General features: G+C 33.0%; 1 pseudogene; it reads left to right on the forward strand.

Annotated features, from left to right (window-relative positions):
* Nucleotides 1–434: 434 nt before the first annotated feature.
* Nucleotides 435–10201, forward strand: part of LOC140856269 (trimethyltridecatetraene synthase-like) — a 20362-nt pseudogene continuing 10595 nt past the window's right edge.

Below are 10201 nucleotides of genomic sequence, written 5' to 3' on the forward strand. Positions count from 1 at the left end.
CATGAGAGCCTTATAACTCTTTAAATGATCAATTGGGTCGGTAGAGCCATCGTATGGCTCCATCTACAGTATCTTGAATTGAGATGGGATCAACTCATTCAAGACACGCTGAGAGAGAGGTTGGACAGTGTGGAAGTCATAGTCGTTGTAGGACTTTCGATCTTCCATCTGAAGTCGGGCAAGTTGGCGGTCGATCTCTTTGAACTTGTGCTCCTAGTCGTCGAGCTGTCGTTGCTGAGATAATTTGAGGGTAGAATTTCCTGAAGAATTTGAGGATGGGGAAAGAAAAGGTGCACACGGCCTTTTTCCCTTCTTGATGCTATATACATAAGAAGAAGAAGAAGATCACAGTGAAGGATGAGTGGCATGATGAAAATATCAAGAACACAGTTGCTCGACTCGATGAGAGCACCGAGACAGTCATCATTCTGGAGATGAAGAGGGTGAGCACCGTGGAGGATGGCGGCTATGCCAGGATGGCACTGAGTGAGCCACCGGCTCCTCCACCGACGGTTACTGCTGTTGTTGTGTCTGTTGTTATTGGAGGCTGTGGACTGTCTCCGTCAACACTTTCATTTGCTACATTAGAGCAGTAATTTGTGCGTCCATAGTGATTACAGGACTTAAAGAGCTAGGCTCTGTCATTGGAGGTGGGGGAGGAAGATCTTTACGGCGGAAAGATTGCCTCACAGATTTTGTAGAATTATTTTGAGCTCTGATCTTTACCTTTGTTGCTGGTATCATTTCTCTTCCTAGTGCACCAATCTATTGCAGTCAATCCCCTGTTATGCCTATTACCGATGAAAAGCATATACAAAATGAAGTCCACATTGACGAAATTGTGTCCGACAGGGACCCTTCGATGCTTAAGTCAGTGGGGAGTGATGAACAAAAGATGAATATTTAAAGAGGCAGAGTTTCAGCTCTCAAGAGACCTCACCAAATACTGTTCATTTACCTCCTTTTATAGACGAGTAGTTGGTAACCGTCCGTAACGGTTAAACATGTGGGTCCCACTTGTTCAAACATTATGTGATCGTGGGATGGATGGTTATATCTACCACTAATCATGTTCTGGCCATTATGCGCTGGTAATTTTTAGTAAGCCGACTATATGCCGGTAATCAAAATATGTCAATCGTATGTCAGTAGTTATGGAAGTTTAAATGAGCATCGATCGATAACTCTGATATACCGACGATCATTGGTGTGAAATCAGTCGAGTCGCCATAGTTGAAGTTTCTCAAATTTGAGGATAGTCGACGGTCAGTTGGCCAATCGATTGATAGTCGGTAGATCATGCTTATTAGACTGATCGAAAGTCGGAATCGAAGAGTCGGCTAAATCGCTCCAATAGATTAATATATAATTGATCATGAACGAAGGGGACAAGACTATTGTGGACTACTTATGTAAGGAAAATGCTTTGCAGGGCAGAACAGGCATTAGGGCCAGTAAGTTCCAAGGCGCCGTTTGGATTGGGTTTGGGTTTCTTGGAATTAAAAAAATTTGTATTAAAGATATTAATTTATTTTGATATTGAGTATAAATTAATCCTACTTTTCTATTTGGATAAAAATGCTGTTACAATGATTGTAGTTATACTTATTTTGTGTTTGAATACTGACTAGGGATAACAAATAATGTCCGAATGTTATTTGGAGATAACTAGATAAAAATGATGATTTTTGTGGAAGTGGATAAGTTTGCCCTTCAAATCTCTATTATTTTATAATATAATAATATTATATACTATAATAATATGATAATGATGCTATGTAATATATAATATATTAGAATATTGTACCACGATACTATATTATACATTTTACTAAATATTATGATATAATATTAGGATATTATGTAGTATTATATCGCAAAATAAGATTATAACATTATCTAATAATATATAATATTATTTTATAATAATATTTAATATTACATGATATTATATTATTATAGTATCATGACATAATATTAAATGTCATGCTTATTTATGTTTCCACCCAGGCCAAAGCCATGTTTACCCCCCTTCCAAATGGTGCTTAAATAATTTGATGGCCACTGGTTAGCGACGGCAATAACTATAGCAGAAGCTTGAGCCCATTAAACGCGAGAAGCTTAGATGGCCCCCTATACTAGGTGGACCGTAATAGCGGACCTCCAAAATACTGGGTGGGCCATCATTTTGAATCGTATGGTAGGCCCAATCGAATCAAGATCTTGCTTATTCTTACGTCAGCCGGATGTTGGGAAATTCTTTGTGCATCATGGGCAATACAGAAAATCCGATGTGAAGCACACTATCTTATCCGATTGGTCTACGTAGTCATCTCTTTCCAATGCATATTTAATATCTGTGGTTTTATTTTTTCATTTAAAATTTTGAATGACGAAAATACTTCTATTCTTTGAAAAAATTATAATATCCTATGTCTAAATTATAACATTCTGCATCCAGAAAGTCATAATTTTTTTCATAGAATGTCATAATATAACGCAGAATATCGTAATATACAGAGAATGTCATAATTTTTTTCACAAAATAGGAACTTCTTCGTCATTCAAAATTTTTAAATGAAAAAGTAAACCTGTAGACATTAAATGCACATTGAAAAATAGTTGGATAAAAATATCTCTTTGATATTCTGAACCATATTATGATATCTTGTATGAAGGAAGTCATAATTTGATGTATAATGCGATAATATGCATAGGATGTCATAATTTCCTGAGCTATATTACAACGTCCTGTGTATAGAAAGTCATAATATATCACAAGATGCCATAATTTTTTCTAAATGATAGAGATATTTTCGTTATACAAAATTTTTAAATGAAAAAATGAAACTGTAGGCATGAAATGTGCGTTGAAAAGCAATGGCTATTTGGATCAATCACATAAAGTGGTGTGCTTCACGTCAGATTTTCTACACCGCCTGTGATGCCCAAAGAATTTCTCATCAGAAGTTATGCAATACTCCTTAGACCATTAGTTCATGTCATGGGTGAGACAAGCCCAGCAGTCAGTATATCAAGGCAATCTAGGAGAATTCCAAACTAAGTGAATTCCAAACTAAGTGAAGTTCAGTCAAGATTTAGTAATGTTGGGGAAATATAGCAATACGTTCAAATAAACATTCTAGCCCTGCAAGGGTACAAAAGTTGGAGTATGCCTACAGATTAACAAGTGAGGGTGCGTGGATGGTTGTTGACATGGCATGCCAATAGGCCACGAATGGGCTGATGATGCGCAAAATGCTCATAGGGTTCGGCCCCAATCAGCCCAACCGAACACAACATTTGATGTCTTGATTGACCCAATTTGCATCCCTAATGTTGAGTATTGTTTGTTAAAATCTCTGTATGTGTTTGTGTGTGTATAAATGTTAAGTTCCGCTTCGACATTCACAATGAGATATTCCAGAATCATGGATACCTGCACAGAATTTACCTAGTTTACCCTGTTGTCCGGTATTTGTATTGAAGACTAGATGTAGATGAGTACATTGCTCACACTTAATTCTCCATGAACCCTCAAACAAGCAGCCTAGGTAATCATGGAGACCCAATAGTACTAGGAAGTCATCTTACTTCGAACGCATATGCTTAGGATGTACCCGAAGGCTCTTAGCAAAGAGGCATGTCAAGAATAAACTACTGTTGATCCATTTACTCCACAAAACATCCAACCCCATTGAATCATGGTAGTGTAGAAGCAGGTACCAAATTTGTCGTAACATCTAAAAATGGAAGATTGGAGGCCATATAACAGGACAATGGCACGGGTAAAGTACTGGAGGCATTCTTTACTTTGACAAAAAAAAAAAATGTACTGGATGCATGAGGGCAGAGCTCTTGATTAGTGATCACAGTACCATCGCATATGCGATTGCATAAAGTTGTACATGTGATTCTTATCCTATTGGTAAATATAATTTTTAAATTATTTTTTTACGAAGAGAGATATATTTGGGCACTATTAAATTAGTTCTCAGAACAATCCAAGTCAATGATAAATTTGGTTGCAAATCCCTGTGTATATGTTCACTGATTATATCATGCACGGGTCCAACCTGAGATATTTTTTCTTGGAAGTCATTGGCCCTCCTTTCCCATCAACATCTTGCAAATCTTTTCATGTCATTGTCTTGTGAAATGTATTGATGGGTTATCCCGAGCTCTTTTCTAGAATAATATAAAAAAAAAACTTAAATATTAAAATAATTTAAAAACCAAATTTATTTATCAAACTAATGCAAAAGGGAAAAACGTCATTTTGAATGGTATTTTTTCTCCTTCCACGTCACCCGACTTTTCCACCGTGGCATCATCCCAAAAAAAAAAAAAAAAAAAACGCCAATTGGAATGGCGTTTTTAAATTTTCCCATCAAAAAAAAGGAAAAAAATCATGAAATAATGAAATTTTTTTTTTAAAAATTTGAAATTAATAAATAAATTAAAATTTTAATTTTGATTGAATTTTAAAATATAAAGATTTGAATTTGTAATTCATTAAAAAAATTAATTTAGATTTTTTATTTCAAATTTTTTTTTAAAGATGTCAAAAAAATCTTAAGAAATAAAAAAAAAATTATCATAGAAAATAAAAAAAAGAAAAAGAAATATGAAAAAAATAAAAATTTAAAATTTAATTGAAAAACATCATTTGAAATACTTGTCCTAAAAATTTTTTTTTAAAAAAATTTTAAATAATCAAAAAAAAGAATTATAATTTAAAATTTAAAAGAAATAAAATTTTAAAGATTAATTGAAATAAAAATATTATTTCAAATTACTTTCATAAATTAAAATTAATTTATTTTAAAAATATTTAAAAAAAATTTAAAAATAGGCTAAAAAATTTTATAAAAACATAAAGAATTGAAAAAAATAGAAATTATAATTGTAATTGAAGAACAAAGTTTATAATTTTTAATTTTAAGAAATAAGAATTATAATTTTAATTGAAATTAAATATTACATTTTAAATAACTAAATTAATTAAAATATAAATTTTTAAGAAATATTTTAAATAAAAGAAAAAAATACGTAATAGAATATCAAAAAGATAAAAATGGAAGAAAACTAAAATTAAAATTTAAAATTATAAAAATTATAAATTAGATTAGAAAAAATATATCATAAAAGAATAAAATTAAATTAAATTAATTACAATTTCATTTTTAGGGTATTTTATAAATGTGACTTAAAAAATTAAATTTGAATTAAATTTTGATAAAAAAAGAAATACATTAAAAAGTTAAAAAATGATGAAAAGTTAAAAAGTTAAAATTTTTAAAAAGTCACAAAAAATAAGAATTACAAATTAAAATTTAAAAAAAAATAAAATTTTAAATATTAATTGAAATTAAAATATTATTTCAAATTACTTTATCAAATTAAAAATAATTAATTTAAAAAAGATTCAAAAAAATTTGAAAAATAGGCTAAAAAATTTTTATAAAAATATAAAGAATTGAAAAAAAATAGAAATTATAATTGTAATTGAATAACAAAGTTTATAATTTTTAATTATAAGAAATAAGAATTAAAATTGTAATTAAAATTAAAAATAATATTTTAAATAACTAAATTATTTTAAACATTAATATTTAAAAAATATTTTAAATAAAGAAAAAAAATACGTAATAGAATGTCAAAAAGATAAAAGTGGAAGAAAATTAAAATTAAAAATTATAATTATAAAAATTATAAAAAAAAAATATTTCATAAAACAATAAAATGTAATTAAATTAATTATAATTTCTTTTTTAGGGTATTTTATAAATGTGACTTAAAAAATTTTAATTTGAATTAAATTTTGATCAAAAAATAAATACATTAAAAAGTTAAAAAATGAAGAAAAATGTGAAAAAAAAATTTATAAATTGAACTTTAGAAAAAATAATATTTTTTTAAGTAAAGGAAAGGAATACGTAATAGAATGCTAAAAAGATAAAAATGGAAGAAAACTGAAATTATAATTTCAAATGATAAAATTTTTAAAATAAATTTAAAAAAAGTATCATAAAAAAATAATAAAATAATAATAAAATAGAAATTATAATTATAAATTTTTAAAAAAATTAATTTTAATTTAAATTAAAAATTATCATTTAAATTATTATTTTATTATTTAATTAAATTTATTTATTAAAAGATTACAAATAGATAAGTAAAGAAATTAAAAAAAATAAAAAAAAAAGAGAAAACGCCATAGAGAATGGCGTTTTCCCCTCCCCAAATCCCTTTTTCGCCTCCTTCTTCCTTCTCTCTTCTCCCTTCTCCTTCTCCCTTCTCCCTTCTCGATCTTCTCCTTCTTCCTTTACAAATTTAAGTAAAGGAAAAGAATATGTAATATATCATAAAAATGGAAGAAAACTAAAATTATATTTTTAAATTATAAAAATTATAAATTAAATTAAAAAAATATATCATAAAAAAAATAAATAAAAGAGAAAAAATGGTAATAAAATAGAAATTATAATTCAAAAAAAAGTTAACTTTAATTTAAATTAAAAATTATTATTCAAATTACTATCCTCATTAAAAAATTTAATAAATTAAAAAAATAGAAAAAAATAATTAAACAAATTATGAAAAAATTTAAAAAAAATTAAAAAAAAGAAAAAGAATAAAAAAATACCGAAAGGAACGACGTTTTCTTCTTTCCCCCCTTCTTCTCTCCTTCTCCCTCTTCTCCCTTCTCCGGTGTCTCTCCGACAGCACGGCGGTGAGCTGCCTCCTTTCTCTCCCTCTTTCTCTCTCTCTCTCTTTTTAAAAAATTTAAAAAATAAAAATTACCAGAAAGAAAGCCAAGGGGTCGACTCACAGAGTGTGGTAGCCAAAAATTTTGCATGCCGTTAAGCTCTTTTAGCCATGAGTCGATTCATGAGGTCGACTCAAAAATATAAACCTATTTTTCTTACAAAATACGCTTCCAAAAATATTGAAATTGCCTCCAGTAGATTACACATCTTTTGTTGTTGCTTTTGAGACTTCAGAATCATATCTGATAAAATTATGATTTTATTCCTGAAATACAATAATTTTTTTTTCAAACCAAAATCATTAATAATCCCTTCAAATGCTTTGTAACCATCAAAATCAATTCAAAGAGCAACATTCGATATATTATTATTTACGTTATAATTTTTATAGTCCTTTCAGCATAACATTTTCTCTCCTAATGTTCTAAGACACGTTCAAATATGTGTATCCATATGCACAAATCATAATATCCAATCATTTCAAATTAAATAATATAAAATGAAATCAACATTTAATATTATTCAATAGAATAAAAATGTCAAACGTACAAAAAAAAATAGTACAACAAAAATGTAAAAATACTAAATACAAATATAATAAAGACTAAGTCCCACAAAGATGTCGCGGCGCCCGTGGTCGCTTGGACCTTCTCAGGAAGGTCCTCGCCGGCTGCTCCTGCTGTGATGGCTCTTCTTCTATATCAGTGGAGGAGATCTGCTGATCATGCTGCTCAGGAATAACTGATGCTGTCGGATCATCTACGGACTGAGAGACCCGTTCAACTCTCTCATCTGGATACATGGATGGACCTGAAAAAAAGTATCATACTCATGTGGCCAACTGGTACCCGATGATGGCATCTGGGGGATGTAGGAAGAAGAAGATGCTGCCATCTGTGGATGAAAAGGCGGTGGCATCTGTGCAGCATCGAATGATGACATATGCGGAATATGCGGTGATGGCATATGTGAAACATATGGTGACGGCGTATAACTCATATCTGACGCCCGAACTGCTCCATACCAAGGCGCACAGGTATGTGGATCAACACCAATTGCCACCAATGTTTCGGAACCTGTTCTCTCCATCTCCCGCAATATCTGAATCCGCTCGTCCTCATCAGTCGTAGATAAAGCATGACGAGCATCCAATACGAGATCCGACATAGAATCAGTCTATAAAATAAAAATAGAACAGTTAGTATAAAACAATCAGTATAGTGTACAATATAAAACAAAAATATAACACAAATAACATGAAGTAATTTTCGTAATCTTACTAAAAGACGTACAGTAGAACTCTCGCCCTCGCATCCAGAAACTGCATACTGAGACTGTCCAATGACTCGCACCGTAATGCTAAAAAACCAAGCCATGTAGTCATCAGTATATGAACGGCCTCTCAAAATAGGATCACCATGAACAATGTGATCTCGATGTGCATCCCAAATATCGATGTACTGTGCATGTCTGATACGCCAGTCAATACGAGCTCTCCCTCGTCGATCAATACGATGAAGTCCCTGGCTGGTATCAAACTGCTCTGGGATGCCCTGAATCTGACCAAACTGCCGCAGGACACGATCGGGAAGATGCCACTCTACCACATCAAAACAAATAAGTGGCACCCTAGCAGTCAATATGTCGTGTCCAACCGTACACATCTGCGGCAGTATAGCCAATATCCCATCTGTATATGGCTCCCATCAGTATAGCCAATATCCCAACCGTCCACCGTCAGGATGCGGGACCCGCCGTCGGGACGCGCGGCCCCGCCGCCGGCCGTTTGTGGCCGACGGCCAAGGAGAAGAGAGAGAGAGAGGAAGAGAGAGAGAGAGGAAGAGAGAGAGGAGGGGGCCGGGGGCCACCGTCGGGACGCGGGACCCACAGCCGGGATGCGCGGCCCGCCGCCGGGATGCGTGGCCCGCCGCCGGCCGTCTGTGGCCGGCGGCCAAGGAGAAGGGAGAGAGAGAGGAAGAGAGAGAGAGAGGAAGAGAGAGAGGAGGGGCCAGGGGCCACCGCCGGGACGTGGGGCCCGCCGCCAGGGCGCGCGGCCCGTCGTCGGGACGCGCGGCCCGCCGCCGGCCGTCTGTGGCCGGCGGCCAAGGAGAAGGGAGAGAGAGAGGAAGAGAGAGAGAGGAAGAGAGAGAGGGATGCGGGACCCGCCGTCGGGACGCGGGACCCGCCGCCGGGACGCGCGGCCCGCCGCCGGCCGTTTGTGGCCGGCGGCCAAGGAGAGAGAGAGAGAGAGAGAGAGAGGGGGCCGGGGGCCACCGCCGGGATGCGGGACCCGCCGCCGGGGCGCGCGGCCCACCGTCGGGATGCGCGGCCGCCGCCGGCCGTCAGTGGCCGGCGGCCACGGAGAAGGGAGAGAGAGAGGAAGAGAGAGAGAGAGAGGAAGAGAGAGGAGGGGGTCGGGGGCCACCGTCGGGACGCGCGGCCCGCCGCGGCATGAGAAAAAGAGAGAGAGGGGAAGAGGGAGAGAGAAAGAGGAAGAGGGAGAGAGAGGCGGGAAGAGCTCACCGCCGTCGAGACCTCGCCGCCGTGCCGCCGGAGAGACGCCGGAGAAGATCGAGAAGGGAGAAGGAGAAGGGAGAAGGAGAAGAGGGAGAAGGAAGAAGGAGGGGAAAAAGGGTTTGGGGAGGGGAAAACGTCATTCTCTATGACATTTTCTTCTTTTTTTTAATTTCTTTAATTATGTATTTACAATCTTTTAATAAATAAATTAAATTAAATAATAAAAATAATAATTTAAATGATAATTTTTAATTTAAATTAAAATTAATTTTTTTAAATTTATAATTATAATTCCTATTTTATTATTATTTATTATTTTTTTTATGATACTTTTTTATTATTTTAAATAGTTATCATATTTGAAATTATAATTTCAGTTTTCTTCCATTTTTATCTTTTTAGCATTCTATTACATATTCTTTTCTTTTAATTAAAAAAATATTATTTTTTCTAAAGTTGAATTTACAAAAATTTTTTTCCACATTTTTCCTCATTTTTTAACTTTACACTGTATTTATTTTTTGATCAAAATTTAATTCAAATTAAATTTTAAATTTTCCTCCCATTTTTTTTTTCTTTATTTAAAATATTTTTTTAAATAATAATGTTTAAATTAATTTAGTTATTTAAAATATTATTTTTAATTTCAATTATAATTTTAATTCTTATTTCTTAAAATTAAAAATTATAAACTTTGTTCTTCAATTACAATTACAATTTCTATTTTTTTTTCAATTCTTTATCTTTTTATGAATTTTTTTTAGGCCATTTTTAAATTTTATTTGGAAATTTTTTTAATTAAATTAATTTTAATTTTACAAAATATATTTAAAAAATATTTTTATTTCAATTAAACTTTAAATTTTTTTTAAATTTTTAATTTATAATTCTTATTTTTTGTGACTTTTTTA

The sequence above is a fragment of the Elaeis guineensis genome, chromosome 3, assembly GCF_000442705.2.
Source record: "Elaeis guineensis isolate ETL-2024a chromosome 3, EG11, whole genome shotgun sequence".
In the NCBI taxonomy this organism is placed as follows: Eukaryota; Viridiplantae; Streptophyta; class Magnoliopsida; order Arecales; family Arecaceae; genus Elaeis; species Elaeis guineensis.